Source organism: Sturnus vulgaris, chromosome 4 (assembly GCF_052056855.1).
Source record: "Sturnus vulgaris isolate bStuVul1 chromosome 4, bStuVul1.hap1, whole genome shotgun sequence".
NCBI lineage: Eukaryota > Metazoa > Chordata > Aves > Passeriformes > Sturnidae > Sturnus > Sturnus vulgaris.
The window spans coordinates 60,311,976-60,330,905 of NC_142246.1; the positions used below are offsets into that span (position 1 = coordinate 60,311,976).

An 18,930-nucleotide genomic window follows, 5' to 3' on the forward strand; every position below is an offset into this window, starting at 1 on the left:
GGTGGTAAACAGTTCTTTTCCTCTGAAATTTTGAAATCTCTAAAATATTTCTTCCCCACATTAGAGTTAACCCCAGAAGTTTCAAAGTTTCCCCACATAAAAGCAGTGAAGACAGAGTCCAGAACAGCCAAAGGGCATCAGTTGTCAGTGTCCTTATTTTAATGTCAGAGCAGGAACTTGAAACTCAGCTTTCTGCAACCCAATCCCAGTGCTCCCTTTATTTTTAATATTTTTCATTCATTTTTTTCTTTCTTCTTCATTCCTAGTAAAAGTGATCACGAAGTAGCATTTTCAGGGGAAAAAAAAATATTATCCCTCCCTAACAGCTTTTGTAGAAACAGAGAAGAAAAATAGCCAGGCATTTTGCTAATTCTTAGTACAACAAGCAAAACCAGGTATGTGAAGGAATATAATAATTTGCTTGATGAAAATATACTTGTTTATATCAAGCTGAGACTATTAATCTAGTCAGTTCTAAGGTGTAAGTGTAAGGATGCTAATCATTCTGTTGCATAAGATATTAAAATAAATCAACATACTATTAACAACTATTCCAAATATTCCAGATTAAATTGGAAGTGAAGAGATCAGGCTAACATTATTAGCCAAAGAATTTTCACCACTCATATGAATTTAAATTATTTAAGCCAGTTTCAACATTTGAAGAACTTTCCTGCTCTCAAGGGAAATATTAAACATATACGTCAGTAATTCACAGATTGCTGCTGCTGTTAGTCACCAGAATCTGGCTTTAATTCCACACAGCTAAAATCTCTCTTCAAATTAAGAGAGTTTAATTCACTAAAAACATCTCAAAATCAAACAGAAACTAAATCAACTTACTAATGATAGGCAATTTAAAATGATACCTTTTCTTTAGGACCTGAGAAAGGGAGGTGCCTGATTATATAAATTATCTGGAGAGTGAGCTGTGATCAATTTACATGGTAGTAAAGAGCACATAGCTTTCTAATTACTTCCTGAGACATTGGCACACTGAGCTGACAGAACCTGGAGTCCAGAGACCAAAGAATATGACACTACAGGGAAACGGACAGTCCGAGCCAAAAGAGGTTACAATAAACATTTGGATGCAATTTGCATGGGTGTGAGGAAAAAACCTGGGTCATGATGTGGCAAGAGTTCAGTAGTTTTCGCTTCCCACCCTTCATACATTTTAGGGCTACTGTAGTGCAGCACTGTTCCCAGAAGGAACAGAGGATGAGGTAGTGGTCCTGGCAATTCAGCCTGCCTTAGGGAGGGCTCTTGTTTGTTGTCTCTTTTGAATGACAGTGTGGTTTCAGTACGGCCAGCAGAGGATGTTAGGTTGTTAATTTGTCCTTTCATTCTCCCCAGCCATTAATCACATAGGCAGGGGCTTGCTCTTCTGTTCCCTCTGAAATTCTCCTGTACCATTCCTCAGTAAACCTGGCTATCAAAGGTAGCTTTCAGAGTAGTCACCAGCCATGGAAGGGATTAACAAATCATTTAAGTGCTACCTGACTACTTGAGGAAAGAGGGGCTTTATACTCAAGATCTAACACATTCTCTGCAGATACTGAAGCTGACCACACTATGAATTGCCAAAGAGGTTTCAAGGAATGCAAAGTGGTCCCATTGCTATGCAAGAATTCATTTACAGTAGTATTTATTGAACAGCAGGGTAAGTCATTCCTTTTTGATTTCTTTCCTGAAATGAGACCAAGTGTCAGTTAGGCTTTAGCTTGTCTGACAACCTTTATTTCATGCAGACTGTCAGATACATGTGTTAAAAACTCCCGGTGACAACTCTGGTTCCCCCAAAAAGGTTGGGTTTTTTTTTCTGGGAAGTCCTGTTCTACAGATGAATCTGAAACTTTCTGTGATGTCAGGCAAATAATGCTGCCTCTAAGAGTCCTCTAAATCTGTATGTGCTTACACACTTCAATTTAATGGACTTAAGCCTGTTTCTTGAAAAGAACCAATAAGTAGCTTCATTATACATTTCTGCCTGTGTTAAAAAATTCTTACAGCTGTTTCACTGAGAGGGTCTTCAATCTTCCTTCTTTGAAGAAAGGACTTAAAATTTGGCAGGATCCTTTTCACTGTCACTATGCAGTCTCACCCTGTGCAGACATGCTCTAAACTTCTGAGAAAAATCAGGAGTTTGCACGTGCTCGATGAAAGCTTGCTAGAGGGTATCAAGCAACATTCTTTACAGAGCCTGTTTTCACATTTTGTCTTCCAGACTGAACAGAGCTTTTTCTTGCAACAGCTCCTCATGGCTGCCAGAAACAATTATGGCACTGGGCACTGGAACAGAAAAGAGGCAAACAGTCTTCCTGTGTTCTCAATGTTCTTCTTGTTATACACACAGCTCAGAAAAAGAATCACTTGGGTTGGAAGATGCAGTGCTCAAAAAAAAAGTGAGTGAAAGGTGTATGGGGAGACAAGAGAAAAGCAGAAGGGGAAAACTGCTGGGAAAAGTGCGAAAAATATTAATTAGTACTACTAATTCCAGCTTAGTACTACTAAGTACAACTACTTTCCACAAGAATCTGGAATAGGAGACACAGTTCTCAAATTTTAAGATTCCTCTGCTGTAGGTATCCTGTTGGGAAAGTCACTGCTGAACTGCATGAGTCTTCTCCACAGTGTGGTCAACCCACAAAGGAGATGACAGTGTAGGGCTGTTGCCAAATACTTCATTTGAAGACACGCAAAAGCCTCTGCTACAGGTCAGTAAAATCTCTATTTAATACCAAGATAGCAGCCTGTGTACTGCCACCTAAGAAGTCTTACTCAAAATTTAAAACAGGTCAGCATTATCTTCATCTGTACAATTTAAACTTTTTTTTTTTAACATGAATGTATTTGGGATCCTTGCTTCGTTCAATAGTCAGTGTTTAGGGAACAATTAAGGCCCAGGCTTTGAACAAGGACATTTTCACTAGACCTCTGCCTCATTTCCTCCAAAAGGCAGACAGTACCCTGAAATGAAGCAAAATCACATCTGAATGTGAATTTAAAAGTCCCTATTGAGCTGAATAAGAGGAGATCCAGAGGGAAGGAACAGCACTCTAGCCCTTGAGGGAGCAGCCTATGTCAGGAGAAAGGTGAGGGAAGAGAAATCAAGGTCTCACTCATGCAATGGAAGACTGCTCTGTTGGAACTGTTCTGTCTCTGAAGTCTGCCAGAAGACCTGAATTCTTATAACAGTGACATAAGTCAAGAAGATCTCTGCTTTTCACACTTCAATCTCTACAAGCACCTCAAAACCATATGAGCAATCAGGCCTAAAGTCTCCTGCATTCTGAGGAATAGGCATTCATGGCAAAACAGGATTTGCTCTGTCTTTCAAGTACACAGCTATTTCTGTGGGGGAACAGAAAGGAGCTCATTTCACAAAATAAATTATTTCTTGCTTGCAGAAAACTCATTTAATATAGCAGCAATTGCATAGAAAATCCCACATGGAAATTAGTTACTCAAAGCAGGGTTTGGCTAGAGGTCACAAATAAAGCAAAAGGAGAAAACATTGATTATGTAACCACAAAGCTATGCTGTGTTGTCAGCTCATCTGAGGTATATTTAACTGGAGCAACACAGCTCCATATACGGATAGACAGGCTTGCCTGAAAGACAGACACTGTGACCTCTGGGACAAAACACCCAACTGCCCAACAGGGCTAGTAAGATAAAGGATTCCTGAATTAATTAAAATAAAGTTATTGTGCAGAATTTGCTGATATTCCTGTAAACAACAGGTACGTGCTAAGAACTAGGATGTAGGGCTTCAGGAACCCAAAAGGACTGAAATACCCTTAGCTTTCGTGTCAGTTCAGAAGACCCCAGGAGAAGAATCTCTGCTTTTCTGCACATTTAGTTGGGAAGCAGATGAACCCTTAAGTCTTTGCCCTCCACTAAAATCTGTTGCACCAGAACATAAAACTAAAACATGCTTTACTTACATCTTGAATAACTTTGTAGATACAGAACGGATTTCAACTCCGTCTCTTTTGGACAGCTGCAATTACATGTCATTTCCTCACAGAATTTAACTTGAAAAGCACATCCAGCAACTGATTTAGTAACCTATGTGACTCAGACAGGAAAAAATATTGCAAAGAGTCCTGAATTCCCTGAATGTTAAACTCATGAAGGACTGTCTTCTTGTCTGAGGATCATATTCTTAAGGTCCAGTCTGCGTAAATGTTGCTTACATGGTTCTTGGCTCAACAGAAGGACCACAAACGTTGTATACTATGGAGCCACTCAACATAATCTGAAAAGAACATTTCCTTCGGTGTAGCTGCAAAATACCATAAATAGGCATTCCCTCTGCTTCCTTACAAAGAATGAAATCTCAGACTGGCTCAGTAAGAAATCTGCTTCACTTGGGGGAGAGAATCCCCTTCATTTCTTTCCTGCAACTATGACTATGTAATAGAATCAATACTCTAAACAAAAAGGATGAGTCTACATTGTGCTCATTTTCTCTGACTTGATCATTTGCAAATAAAGATTACAACACTATGCAGAAGTAAATTTCACTCCCTATATGCCCTCAAGGAAAAGTTAATTCACAGCAAGTAAGGGGACAGAATAACATGGAAATCAAAGGGCTGTTATCACCACTCTCAGTCCCACTTGCCCCAAACACTTCACGGCTCAGGAGCTAAGGAAAGTTTTTTTTCTTTTCTATTAAGTGGCTGTTGACTTGAACAGATTAAACTATCATGCAAATTGTTTGGGTATATGCATTATAGTAATAAGGGATATACATACATGGTTCACACTGATACTGAGACAACTGATGCCTACCACAATTGGTAAGACTGGAGATTGAGTGCCCATAGCTATTCAAAGTACGGTGTTCCCTCTTCTTTCTCCTTTATTGTCTCTAAATTGCTATAAAAATTAATAATTCACATATCAAAATAACACTCCTGTTAATGAACCTGTAACATGCAATCTAGTCCCAGATAAAATGTTCCTTTGGTTTTGAATAAAGAAAACATTTTCATCTATTTTATTTTTCTCTTCCTTCAGACAACAGTTGAAAACAATTAGGAAAAAAAACATTTCTTGCTCCTCGGTCTTTATATGCAAACACCATGGACACAGTGAAGATAATAAACAGTATTGGTGCCAGTAGAGACCCTTGAGAGACACCACTCTTTGCTGGTTTCCATTTGGACACTGAGCCATTGATTGACTCTTATCTGACTAATAGTCCTTCTGTCAAATTAATGTCTTTCACAATTTAAAGGCAAGAATGTTGCAGAAGTCCAGAGAGATGACATCAATAGCTCTTCCCTTGTTCACTGATGCAGTTAATCCACCCTTGAAGGCTGCAGGATCAGTTGTGCACAATTGGCCCTTGGTCAATATTTGCCCTTGGTAAAGCCATGCTGGCCACCCCTAATCTAACTTCTGTAAAATGTTGCACACCTTGTTGCTGTTTTAGTTAAGGATATACCTCTGTCATTTTAATTTAACAAAATTCATGGTACTCAGATGTGTGATAACATTTTTTAACATAAGACTTCCAGGAAATGTGGCTTTCAAGCAGAAAAATGTTCCAGCAATAAAGGTTATGCTCTCTGATTGTTCACTGTGAATAATGTGAGATACTATAGAGGATTCATTGGTTTTTAGCAAGCAGCAGACTGTTACAATAAATACCACAAAATCATAATCTTTGAGAGCCAATGAGGGATGACCAGGATTTTGGAATTGCTGACAAAGCTACTAAAATGATCTTTTATTTTGGAAATTGAGTCCTTGCACATATTGCAATTGAAGGGTTTGTGATTCTTTTACAGGACTGTTACTTCAGCAATGCCAGTGACTGACTATATTCTGCCTGTGGTCGTGATTTCATTAAATCAGGATAATAACTCTGAGAATAAAATTTTGTTAGAAAACATGAATACAAATAGAAAAGTCTAGACCCAACCTTTGTATCGCAGTAAGATGCAAAAATTTTGACAAACCACTGTTCAATGGGTAACTATGACCTAAATTCCTCTAGCTGAATACTTTCTGCAAGCCAAACAAGGAAGAATTTACCAGTATGAAATATACCCCTTTTCAAACCCATTGGCTTCCTAGGACTTCATTGTCTTATCCATAAAGCTTTGCACCCTCTTGAAATTGCTTTAATTAATAGTGTGTGTCTGGTACCCAGTAAACTGGTCCTGCTGCCATTTCCACTGCTCCTGTTTTTTTCCATCATGGGCAACAGAATTATCACTGCTTGTTCTCAGTTCTGTGATACTTTTTCTGGTTTTCAACCAGCTCCAAAGACTTTTTGCAAGTCTTTATTGCTTCTCATTCACCATATTTTCATACATCGTGTGTAGTTTCCTCATCTGATTTATGGTTTTTTTCCTTTCACCAGCCTCTTTTATCCTCCAGTGCCTTATCCTCCATTTTTCTCTCCATGAAGACCTCTAAAGACATGAACCCTGCAACTATTCACTAGATATACTTAACAATTATAACTATGTTTTGCCTCAATTAAAGTTTATTTCCTTTTAAGTATGCCATCACATAGTCTTTCTACAATATAGCTGACTGTAATCATCAAGTAAAATTCTGTTTCACTAATGAAGTTACCCATAAGAAATCACTGGGTTTGTTGCTGTTCCTGTTAGATGCTTCAATTCAGTTATTTATTCCTGAACAAAACTTTTCTCTGGAAGTTGGCATACGTTTCAATTACTTCAGCTGTTGTCTTTCACTTTTCTGTTACCATCAGTCATCTCTCAAATACAAGACAACATTAAGGAAGGCAAAGGAAAATCAAAAGGGGTGTAGGACAGTGCAGTAAAGTGAACAGAGCAGAAAGAGAAGGGAACCATCAGACTGAAGAATATGGGAAGAAAACTGAGGAGGGGGTGAACACCAAAGGAAGAAGGGGTGCAAAAGAGAGCTGAGCATGAAAGGAGAAAAGAAGGCAAAGGAAAGAAAGACTTGGGGAAAACATTGTACCCATAGATAGCATAAAGGTTAGACAATAAGAAAGAACAGGCAAAGAGGAGACAGAAAACAAAGAAGATTAATCAAGACCAAAAAAAAAATACACTCTGGGGAGATGATCTGTATCAGAAATAAGGGGTGTTTTAACCAAAATTGGAGATGCCTGGTATAATGGGGAACACTACAGAGCAGAGTAGGACAATAAACAGAAGAAATATTTTAAAATAAATGAGCACAGAGTGACTAGAGCAGTTGTGCTGCTGTACACTCTAAACCAGAAAGAGGTAAGTTATGAACATTAATCTGGTGTTTCTCTACAATTGAAAAGGAAAGCAGGATGGTAAAAGGAATAAGTATAAAACAGGTTGAATATTAGGGAGGGTTTTTTTGCTATATGCTCTTGATACCTCTATGTGCTACAGTATATTGAATAAGGATTATAAAACCACAGAGCTCTGCTGTCACCACACAATAATACATGGTAACAGTAAATGCACATTTGACATTGGGGTATGTTGCTTCTGATTGCTTATTTCAGCCTTTTGCCAAGCTGCAGTCTGCCCCATTCTTGCTCAACATTATAAATATTTTTATGGAAATGGAATACACATCAAAAGATGTGATATAATTGTTTTATGAGGCACTGGTTAGACCTCATGCTTAGTTGAGCTCATTTTGCTACAAAAAGGCAATTATTGTACAACATAATGGAGTACATGGGACCAGTTCAGCTTTTGAGAAAACTTCTTATGAGAAATTGCATGTTGGCAGATACACTGATTTCAAGTGAGGCACCCATCTGCATCTGAAGGCACAGGATTCTCCAACAAAAAGAAACCCACGAAGTAACCAAATGAAACCCTTTGAAATTATATTGTCAATTTGACAAAATATACTTGGTTCTTAGGGTGCTTTCAATGCACAGTGCTTGGTTATTACCATCATGCTCATCTTGCCTAAGAAAAACAGACAGGGTGACTTGACAGAGGGCACTCGTCAGATGCAAAGCCCGAAATAAACCCATGAATTGCTAACATCATGTTTGTTGAAATTGATATTAAAATTCTAACTAGCTCCTGCTGCCCTGGGCCTTAAGCACAGTTTTCCTGTCAGTTTGTCTATTAATTTATCAATCTAACCAGAAAAAATTACAGTGGCCTAGTTCTTTTAGGGACAGGTGGCAGCTCCCACTTGTAGCATCCTCTTAGAAGATTGTTGAAAGAACAACTAGCCCCCTAGACAAGTGGCTGTGCTGGGGGAAAGGAATGTCTAGTGCCAATCTCCTTTTCTGGGTGGACATGGCACAACAGTTGGGCTTCAAGCACAGTTACGTATCTGAGCAATAGATAACATGTGCTTGTGAGGGCAGTGCATGCCCTTACAGGCATTTTTCTAGCTCCTCCTTGGCAAATGCAGCAGGCCAGATGGAACTGTTCCTTGGGCTGCCAGTTGGACCACCCTGGTTTGTACCAAACAGGATTTTTAAAAACCCAAGGGAATGGAAAAAGTCTGAAAATTAGCAACTAAAAATAAACAGGAAATGAAGGCAGAACTGTTTCACATGAAGTGCCATAAGTAAATGAAACAGAATTGTCCAGTTGGAATTATCAAAATTATGAATTTAAGTAAAAACACTGTGAATGGTGAAAATAATGCCAGGGCAGAAGGGAAAGGAAGAGCTATATTTAAACAAAAAAGCTAAACAAACACAGATACAACAATGCTATCACTAGAACCACACCTGGATATCTTCAACGTGAGGTAAAGAATGTGGACAGAAAAGTATGGCTTTTTGAAGGTATGAAACATGTTAACTGCAGCAAGTTTCCTGTAACCTCCTTTGGAATTCCTTATTTGTCATAGCATAGTTTGTTGCTTGAATTTTTTGTTCCTTTATGTAATAGCTCTGAAAATTTAAGGCTCAGGCCAAGTACATAATGGAAGCTTGTATTCTATAATTTGTAAGGATGAGCAATTAGATAGGAGAAAGTCACTGCAAAATAACAAGAATACTTCACTAGTTACCCAGGATCAGTTAAGATTTAATGCAGATTTTTTTCCAGATGAATGTTAGAACACTCTTGGTCTGTGAGGACACACCATTTTCAAGAGACATTATTTAATGGAAATGTCATGCCAAAGAGAAATAGCATCACCTACAATTTGATAATACTGTTTAAAGCTCAACAAATCAGAAGAATCTCTCAAAAATACAAATATCTCTGTTGCCGAGATAAAAACTAGATGATCTACACATGACCTTTTCCTTCTATAGGTTCTGATACTGCAAGGAGCTGTGAAATTGCTTTCTGAATATTCTATGTAACAGTCACACCAACAAAACGTAACATAGAAAGCAAAGCATAAACAGATATTATTTACACAATGTATCATCTATGCCAATATTGAGATACTGAGTGAAAAACTTCAATATGCAAATCCTTTTGGTATTTCAATCATCTGAGACCTTGAGACATTAAAGGCTGTGGTTTATAATTTTGGAGTTTTACACAAATGCAGGCACTGGAGCACTTTCATCATCTAAACAGTTCCCCAAGAAATTCAAACACAGTGAAGCACAATCAAGCCTTATCAGATATCTTATTAAGTAGGACTTGCTGGGATACTTGACCTGTTAGCCAAAACAACACAAGCAGCCTGTGTTTGTGCAGCAGTCCAGGAGCCTTGAAAAGTCTTGCTCTTCTGCAAGGTGAATTCCACTGAGTAACACTTGGTTCTGTGGGGTAGGTGGGGAGCTGGGGAGGGAAACAACATAAAAGAGACACTCCTTTCCTGCTGGACATAGGGAATGCAAAGCATCCAGGACAGCAAACTGAAGAAGAATCAGAGTTCTTTGGATTTGGTGAACTCTCCCTACAGTTAAGGCCAGCAACAGAGTCAGAAAATCAGGTGTTTCCACATCATCTCTGTCACCACTGTTCAAGGTGGCTGTCTCTGAAGTGTCACCAAAGGAAGGACCTTTCAGTGGTCATGCTTACCTACCAAATGTCTTAAGTTAACAGGTGAAATAGCACAAGGTTTCTTTGTTTTTCATTTTGGTTTTTTTAAAGTCCCATGCCTACAAGTGTAATAGTTCACTCTGCCTTATGAGCATCACAGTATTTCTATATTTGGAATTTAAAGTAATGTGTAGAAGAGAATTTCAATACAACAGAGGCTGGCTAACAAAGAAGACATGGTAAAACCCTTTAAGAGGGTGGAAGGAAATTGCATCCTGCTTTAGTTGGCAGGCCACCTTCCTTTCTTTTGCTAGCAAAGTGCCACTACACTTCAATATCCTAAAGTGATAATGCACAAGATGGACCACAAAGCATTTTGTTGCTGTTTTCAGGGTATGGTTTTTTGCCTCTCAAAAAAAAAAAAAAAATAACACAGGGGTCTTTGCAGAAAGACCCTGGGACAAATTCGTAATTAGAAATTATTCAAACTGAAATCAACAGAGACTTGACAGCTTCAAACAGCTGATGGGCCTCCTCTTCTCTTTTACAACTGGGACTTGAATGTGGCCATAAAAAGATCATAGGAAGTCCCAGCACAGAATTTCTGTGCCTCAGACATCAAGGACCAAACTATGACTCTGCTGCAGGTTTTGGTGAATCTTTTTCTTCTTTAATTCTTAAATCATGGACACTTCAAAAGCTAAGAATTTTGCAAATTTTCAGTAATTTAGGAATTTTTAATCTCATAGAGAGTATGTTTTCCTTTCACAAAGTTAAAATTTTCATTAAGTCCAACATTAAGAACAAGTAATAAGTAAATGAATCAAACTATTAATTTAACATTTTCTTTTAAAAAAATAAATCTTTACTAATTTATTTAGAACTATTCAAAAGACCAAACCAGGAAATCACTATTTAGAATATTATCTATAGCTCAGAGTTCACATCAGAGTTCAACAAGTCTCAATTACTGCCCAGAGATGTTTAATTTAATAACAGAAGGAAGCATGCATTTTCTCCATATAAAACATTACCCTAATAAATGTTTCTTCTACAATCTCCATATTTCCTTGGTTTACTTCAAATTTACTCTAATGTTATTCTATAGACTACTGTAATATGAATTAAATGACAAAATCAAATGCAGATTGCCACTGTGCGAGGCAACATGCAAATACATTTAAAATACAAATGGAAAATTAATTTCCAACAGGCTTAAAACAAAAGACTACTGTTACATTGAACTAACTTACAAAATGAAGATTTTTAAAATAATTGTATTCAGCTTTCTCTTTCATCATGTTTTATTCCAGTACCATGACTGTAGTAAGTAAATTTCCAAAAGCAGGTGATTCAGACACTGTTTTACTCATGACATCATGTGAAAATAAAATTAGTTTTTATGTACATTGTACCAAAATGTCAATACAGGTCCTGCAAATAGTGTTCTGTAGCAACACTCATATGTTTTATTGTCAGCTAAAGTGTTTAATGAAAACTAATTACCCATTCTCAGTATGAAGCATCGATGGAGTTGGCGGTGGAATCACACTTGGGTTGCAGCACTCCTCACCATCTCAGCCAAGATCCACACAGCCAAGGGTGTTGGCTACCTGTAAAGCAGTGATTTCATCATTTCCAATTGTCTCCTTTCTACAGATATGTAAACAAATCAGAGCATCAACCAATACGGCTCTTTGGAAAGCTGTGTTTCCACAAACAAAGCAAACTCAAGAAATTGCATCTCCACAGTATTTTACATTTCATTTTGAAAATGTAAAACTGTAACTATGAAAAAGAAAGAATCTTTATCACTCATTTGAACGGGAATATTTGAGTATTCATGTGCTTCTGACATATACTGTCAGATACAACAGATCTTCAGTTCTTTTCTATCAGGACAGCAATAAATATTCCACAATGTTTATAAATTGTGACTCACAAAGCACCAAACCTGTATGACAAAGCACAAAATCTCTCAATTTTTGTTGCTTTATGTCGAAGCTTCTCAGAGCCCTTGACACCAATGAAAAAATGCATGTTTATTACATGTAGTAATTTAATAACACAACTACAGTGTTCCCGTCTATTTTGTGGGTTGCCATACACAAACACCGTATCTTAGATGCCAAATGAAGCAATGAACATTATTCTCATTTAAACACTACAGAAAGTTACAGCACAGCCTGGCTAAATAATTTTCTGGGAAGAGCTTAGGTTTGGGAGTGGAAGAAAAATTTTCTATTCTAAACAGTACTTAGCACTTAAGAAGTGCTTTGCATTTCCATAAGACTCCTCAAACAAATATGTAAGGACTGTAAGCAAGAAATAAAGTATCAGCTGAAGTTCAGGTCCAGAAGTGAAGGATCTCCACAGTGAAGGGAGGATCAGGAGAGAACAAGGGGTAATGACTTTGACAGAGGACAGGTTTAGGTTGGATATTAGGAAGAAATTCTCCATTGTGAGAGTGGTGAGGCACTGGAACAGGTTGCCCAGAGCTGTGGTTGCCCCATCCCGGGCAGTGTTCAAAGCCAGCCTGAATGGGGCTCTGAGCAACCTGGTCTGGTGAAAGGTATCCCTGCCCATGGCAGGGGGTTAGAACTGGATGATCTTCAAGGACCCTCCCAACCCAAACCATTCCATCATTCTATGATATGAAATTCAGGGGAGCTTGTTGAATGGGCTCTGGCTCAAGCCACAGTGGAGAGGATAATGCATATGTGAAGGAACCTTAATTTCATTACTCCCTTTTCCTTCTCTATTTTATCACTAATTGTTGTTCTTTTCCTTTTTTTCTTCAGTATTTTTTCAGTTACAGTCTCATTTTATTTTTATTCATAAATCTTAACATTCTTCAAATAAAATATATTTACCTAGTTCTACCCATCAGTGTGGAATCCTATTCCAGAAATCTCTAAGTTAAGGATCAGTAAGAAGGAAGCACAGGACTCTATTCTCATCAAGTTATTTTTCTAGAGGTGTCCGATTTATGTCCTACATGACTGTAGGAAAGCAGAAAGATAAATAACTCATAACTACTATGTTATCTGCATGAAATTACATTTTTAACATCTTGTTCAAATCAGTATTAAAACTTTAAAACTCTGTCTCATATCCAAAAATACTGGAAAATTTAGAATTATTACCTGCCCACTCAGCTCTGTCAAAACAATTTGATTATGCAGACTTCTAGACTAGTTCACTGATTTCTTGGTACAACAGCACTCTCAGGGAACATGCAGCTGTCACTTAGAAGTGTTTCCCAAAGTTTTGTCTATACAGATTACCTCCTCCTGAGACATGCAAGTGCCCCTGGTGTTAAAGTTCAAACCCTTTGGAAAGCCACGCTTGGTGGAGCGATACACAAGCCTCCCAGAAGAAATGAATGTTTGGTGTGAGGTTCTACTAAAGAAAACACAGGTCCAGAGAGAACAACCCACACAGTCCCTCTGCTCCTTCAAGCTGCCAGAGGCACAGGATTCGAATGTCCTCAGAGCCTTCCTTCCTTACAAATATTCAGATAAGTTTATCGGAAACAGTTCCACAGAAGTACATCTCAGACTCTGTATTCGAAAAAAAAATTAGTGCTGGAACAAAGAATTCCCTTGTGAACATCCAGCTGACCCCTGAGTTTCCAAAAAATGTTGAGTGGCAATAGAAACTCATCTGACTCCCACTGATACTTGACTGATTTGCTAGCAAGATTCAACAACTCGTCCATGACATAGACATTGTCCTGCAAACAACATATTTCCATATTAAAAACCATTAAGTATCATTGTTTCACTGGATGTGTCTCAAAAGATTGATTCCTCGTGAAAGTCAATACTATATCTGAGTGGTGGCCTATACCTACTGATCTTGTCCCAAACACAGAAAGTAGCCTGTAACTTTGTATCATCCAATGCCATTATTCTGTTTTATAGTTTAGGCCCTATTATAAAAAATAATATGTGGAGTAGGAAAAGCTAAAAAGCTGGAATAGTGATGACTTTAAGTCATGTTTTTGCCCAAATTAAAATCTCTGCCGTAAGGGTTAAGTGCAATCTGTTTACCTCATTCAGACAATATCTAGTCTGCAGTGACCATTCCTTGGGAAATTAGGGATTCCCTCACATCTGTAACAAATTACATGGAGCGGTACAGCTCATCCTTAAAGTTCATTTGATAGTGATTGTAATACATGCCTTAAGGTTAGGACGGAGTGCTTAACTCAATCACTTGATTATATACAGAATTTCAAATGCTGCAGAAGCCAGGCTGCATATGGAAGTTCTGGGATTGAGGACAACTCACCTGGAAATCAAGGCTTTTATTGTTCATATCCTACCACAGGCAGACCACATTCACAGGGAGAACACTACTATCTAATGGAGAAAGAAACATGCAATAGACTAGGAGTTTTCTATTAGAGCTGTCCAGGAACAGATGGTTCCAGCATCTGCTATTGTGTCTCCTTATCCTGGGTAATTTATTTATTTTTTAAAATGTGGTTCGGCCTTAAGTTCAGTCAAAGTTCATCTGGCATCCACATCAGTTTACATCTTTATCCAAGGATCTTCTTTGTTCATGCATCTTACAGTCAAATGAAAGAAATTACTCACACATTGCCACCTGTGTGTGAACCCACCACCTACTTAGATTTATTTCTCACCAAAATTAATGGACTCTTTACCTCAAGGTTTGAAGAATTGAGACAGTCCAATACGTCTTTGAAGACCACATTCCTGGCAGAATAGTATCAGGCTGCAAAACCAGGGAGTCCCAAAACCTGATGATTTGACAGTACTCTGTGCAGATGAAGCAGCTTTTGGCCACATCCTAAACTACTGGCCAAAAAAGTGTTGGCATTCCATTTTAATCACCAGGAACCTGAGCATGCTTTTTTGTTCAAAGATGCACTATTGTACATAATCTAAGATCCATATGCTTGAAATTTGCTGTGCATCACAGGAGTAGCGGGGGGGCAAGCAGGCCAAACTAAGTGACTTCAGTGATGGATTCCCAAAAAACATCATTTGTAAGAATTAGCTTTTTACAAAATCACCTGCTTCCACCAGCTTTTGCATTACATGACTGGGACTCAGGCTACAGCTTTAATCCTCTCCAGACTGATCTCATCCAGCCAGGATTCAGGTTGGTAACACAATGTTCCCAACAGGGAAACAAGATGGTAAAATTATAGAAAAGAGAGGGTAAAATCTGCAACCACAGGTGAATAGAGGCTGGACAGGCACTTGGAAATGATGGCCTGATGTATGTATGTACTGCACAGAAGTGCACACTAGCCTGCAGAGCTCATGTGTGATGCCAGAAACATAAGGCAGCGTTCAGCACTGCTCAGAATCACTTAACATGGCAGAATGACTGATTTGGGGCAGGCTGTTAGCAGGAAGAGTGTCAGGTACAGTGTTTCCCAGTATGCAGGACCCTGGGTAGTTGTGAGAACAATGCACCAAAGAGCAATTGTAATAGATCTGAACTCCTTACTTTCCAAAAGATAAATTATGGTACTGAACTAGAGACATCTTTCTGATAGCTGCATCACACATATGAATTGGACACATGCTGTTCCAGAAAAATATGTTTCAATGGTTGCTGCATCCACTGTTATTTATTTTTCATCTCTGTGAAAAAAGATTTTTTAAATTGTTTGTAAAACAGCCCCAAGTTAATGTAGCATATATGCCCGATATGCAGCAATGCTGTACACAGTGTCTTAGCATGTGTTATACAAAAGCTACTACAAAGAACTTCCCCAAGCTTCCATATCAAATAGGAATTGACTCACACTGATCTATGGAACAAAAAGAAATGCATCTGCACTGCATTAACACAGGGAAAACCTGTGGAATCCTGTCTGACATCCCAGTCATTGGGCAGTTCACAGCAGATCCTCATGACCGTTTACTTTTAACACTGCCAGGGAAAAATTTCCAACCCCACACTCAGCAGGCTACAAAGAATATTAGGCACAAATATTTAAGTCCATTATTTTGTTCTGGCATGCACAATATCACTTATTCAGAAAGATCTGTATTACTTTGGTAAGTATTACAAGCATTTCAGAGTTCTCCTGTTGACATCTTATGCAAATTGTTCCTACAGCAAGTTATGGATACTTCAAACATTGGAGCAAGGCACAGCATACACGTGGCTTGTAAACTGCAGTACGGAGTGGGATTACCACAGTCTCTGGCAGGAAAGAAAGATTTTTCCCACAGCAGCTTCCTTTGTCTCTTTGTAACACACATAAATAGAGACCCGCTGTTGAGGTGAATTACAGCAGGTAGTGAAAGTATGCAGGCTATAGGCAAGAGGGCCTCTTGAGTCTTCATTCCCTCACAAAATGCTTTGCTTTATCTGCCTCCTAGTTAGACCAGCCCTCATTGCAGAACTGAACACACGTAATTGAAGGTTTGTGTTAGCAGCTGACATGATGTGCTAAAACAATCCGCAGGTCTTAATCCCTGATGAGCCAATCAAGTGGAGTTAGCATCAGTCCAATACTGCTTTTGTACACAGACTGGAATCAGGGTTTTTTGAAGTCTTGTGTAGAGAGGAGATGCATTTGTTTATGGACTCAAATGGTCCAGGTGGCTTCAGCTGGGTGAGAAGATTTCTAAGAGCCATGGGGAAATCCGTGGTAAAGGCATACCCTAAAAACCTTTCTGTGACTGTCTGGGCACCTATTTTCCCATAAAAAATATCCTAACAAGTCCTGTTCAATCATGCTATACCAGCTTTCATACCTTGTATTTGTGGTATGCAAAGACAAGCAACATGTTATTCTCAACTCCATGAAATGATGTGGGCTATAGTATAGGGTGGGGAGAACCAACCAGAAATGTTTTGACCAACTGAAAAAATTCTGTTACATCACAAACAAAAATATAAGCAAAAATATAATGGTTTTATAAACTTCTGACTAACCACAAGATATTTTAATGAAACCATTCCAGCAGTTTTCCTTCGTCATTACCAGAGGAGTTGCTACAGCGAGTGGACTTGTGGAGTTCACAGCTGTGGGAACTCCTGCCATTAAGACTGTCCCAGAGTCAGAGTTTCCTGATATTTCAGTTCTCTGCCTGGAAGCCACAGGAACCCCAGCCCCAGTGATGCAGCCCAGAGCCAGAAAAAACTCTCAACTTCACTTCTAATGGGACTCTCAGGACAGTTGGGCTTTCACTCAAAAAAGCCAGAAGCACAGGAGCCCAGACTGCCAAACCTTGAAACTCCTGCCCAGGTCCTCATTCCAAATTTCCAGATTCCTGTGTCTCTGTCCATCTAGCTGACAGAAAACAGGGAGATGGGAACTTGAAGTTTCAGGAGCTGCAGCTGAGGCCTCAAAGCTTGGGCTCTCAAGCTTGGTGTTGTTTCAAAGTAATTTAAACAAACTGTGTGACCTTTAGAAAGATTTTTCTGCTTTCGCCTCTAAATGAAACATACAACATTTCAAATTAAAGGCTTTTTTTTTTTTTTTAAATAATTGAATCTGGAAATGGAACTCTAGTTTTGAGCATCTACAGCACAGAATCCATGACCAAGTGTTTCTTACTGGTCTGTGATACAGAGTAATCCAAATAAAACCATAGAATTTTAGAATGTTTTAAGTTGGAAGGCATCCATAAAGATCATCAAACCCAACTCCCTGTTCTTCATAGAACTACCTAGACTGAAAAGGAATAATTGGCTTCACAACAGTTTATACAAGGACTCAGTGAAAAGAGTAATGGTAATGAGATATGGAGAGATTTCACCCTCAAGTAAGTGGATCTGAAAAGAAAGAAAAAAGCTTTTTCTCCTTACAAAATAAATGTGTTTCAGAAGTTCAAGTCAAATTCCAGCTAAAACAAGAGCAGAGTCACTCTCCCAAGGACTGAAGTCCACCTGCTTTATCTAGTTGTGCTCTTGATACACAGGGGTGATGCTCCCCTCCTAGTGTCTGAAATAACATAATTCCTCAAAATATTATAATTTCATAATCTCGTCATTTCTAAGCCTGCTCCAACATTGCAATATTCATCCTCATGGCATGCCAGGTATTTGCCACCAGTGTGAAAAGCTGGAATTTAGCCCTAATGAATATACATCTTACACTACATAGGCTTAGCTTTTCACAAGTGACGTGACCACATGGAAAGTTTCCCTGTGAATCACAAGAATATGTAAATCTGTGCCATCAAACAACATCTGTTGGTAGTTTAGGGATAATTTGATGCTACTGTTTGCTTCTATCAAACCTGGTGCCATGAAAACACTTTGCCCAGCTCCTATCTGCAAACTCCCGTGATAAACGTATTTCCCAAAACTGACTCTAGCTCCTGCATGTAACTACGTATTTCCTCTTTTGTTCAAACTGCTGGGGAGTTCATGGACCTAGAATCATAGAATCACTAAGGTTGGAAAAGGCCTCCAAGATCACCGAGTCCAACCTTTGACTGGGCACCACCATGCCAACTAAACCACAGCACTAAATGCCACGTCCAGTTGTTTCTTGAACACTCTACAGAGATTTCACCCCTCCCTGGACAGTCTGTTCCAATGCTTTAAGCATCCTTTCACTGAAAAAAAAATTCTTCCTGATGCCCAACAGGTCTTCAAACCTGAAAGCAGCTGAATTAAATAAAATTAATAAAATTAATAAAGTTAATAAAATAATTTGAGAACCAGTAAGTTCAAGTGCATGCCACAATCAGCCCTACATTCTGACACATGCAATCCACATGATACGGGTACCCAAGGAGGTATCATTAGATACATAATAATACTAATGAATTAAAGTTATGGTTACTAAGCACAGTCTGCTTATCTTCCAGGCAAAACTAGAAGAAAGTCTAGCTACATTCAAATAGTATGGCAGAAACAACTTCCCTTTTTGAAATTTTCTAACCCTTTCACACATAATTGCACTGCAACACAAAGATTCTTACTCATATCCTACAAAGATTCTCATCTACATCTGAAGAAATAGCAGAATTTATTCAGCTCACTTATGGCATCA

The 18,930-nt window shown here is 38.5% G+C and overlaps 1 long non-coding RNA gene across 1 annotated transcript in view; it reads right to left on the reverse strand.

The window, feature by feature from the left end:
• LOC148224036 (uncharacterized) overlaps positions 1-18,930 on the reverse strand; it is a 173,372-nt gene that overhangs the window by 99,856 nt on the left and 54,586 nt on the right. The window contains exons 3-4 of the long non-coding RNA XR_015803346.1: positions 11,433-11,539; positions 9,599-9,722 (exon numbers count right to left, since the gene is read on the reverse strand). This is a non-coding gene — a long non-coding RNA (uncharacterized LOC148224036). The remainder of the gene's footprint in view (positions 1-9,598; positions 9,723-11,432; positions 11,540-18,930) is intronic.